Source organism: Myotis davidii, unplaced genomic scaffold, assembly GCF_000327345.1.
Source record: "Myotis davidii unplaced genomic scaffold, ASM32734v1 scaffold1509, whole genome shotgun sequence".
NCBI classification, from domain to species: Eukaryota; Metazoa; Chordata; class Mammalia; order Chiroptera; family Vespertilionidae; genus Myotis; species Myotis davidii.
The window spans coordinates 521,811-522,590 of record NW_006299480.1 but is presented as its reverse complement, the minus strand read 5'-3'; positions in this window follow the sequence as shown (position 1 = coordinate 522,590).

Below are 780 nucleotides of genomic sequence, written 5' to 3'. Positions count from 1 at the left end.
ACCCTGGGGACGGGGGGTGGGGGGTGAGCAGGGAACCGGCTGCCCCCCAGCCCCCGGGGCCCCCCTCGTTGGGCAGCGTGCAGCCCACCTGCGGTACATCTGCTCGCCCTGCGGGTGCCGCCCGTCCTTCAGGGCCTGCACGTCGTTGAAGAGCAGCCGGATCATGTTGTCTGCCTTGTCCAGGTCCCGCTCCACCTCGCCCGCCCGCTGGGGCACCTTGCCCGCGGCCAGCAGCCGAACATCCTGCGTGGTGGTCGCCATGACTCAGACCCTGGCCCCGGCCTTTCCCCTGCCCTCCCTGCACATCGTCCTCCTGCACAAATCGTCAGCCCTGCCTGGCCAGTGTGGCTCAGTGGATAGAGCGCCGGCCTGCAGACTGAAGGGGCACGGTTCGATTCCGAGGCCATGGTTGCGGGCTCGATCCCCAGGAGGGGGCGTGCAGGAGGCAGCTGATCCATGATTCTCTCTCATCACTGGTGTTTCTCTCTCTCTCTCTCTCCCTCTCCCTTCCTCTCTGAAATCCATAAAAATGTACTTCTTTTAAAAATCGCCAGCCCTGGCTCTCAAGGGGACCAGGATCCTTCCCAGAGGCCTCACTGGGTCCAAGCAGCCAGTCCCTTCATGACCACAAGTCACGGCCCCTGCATGTTCCTGGGCCTCACCCCTGCCACGCCCTCTGGCGCCTCTTCTGGGTCCTGCCTGGTGCCCAGAGCCAGCTCAGCCCAACTAGCAGTCAGAGTTGGCCACAGGCCAGGAGGGAGGAGCTGGGGGCCAGGAGGA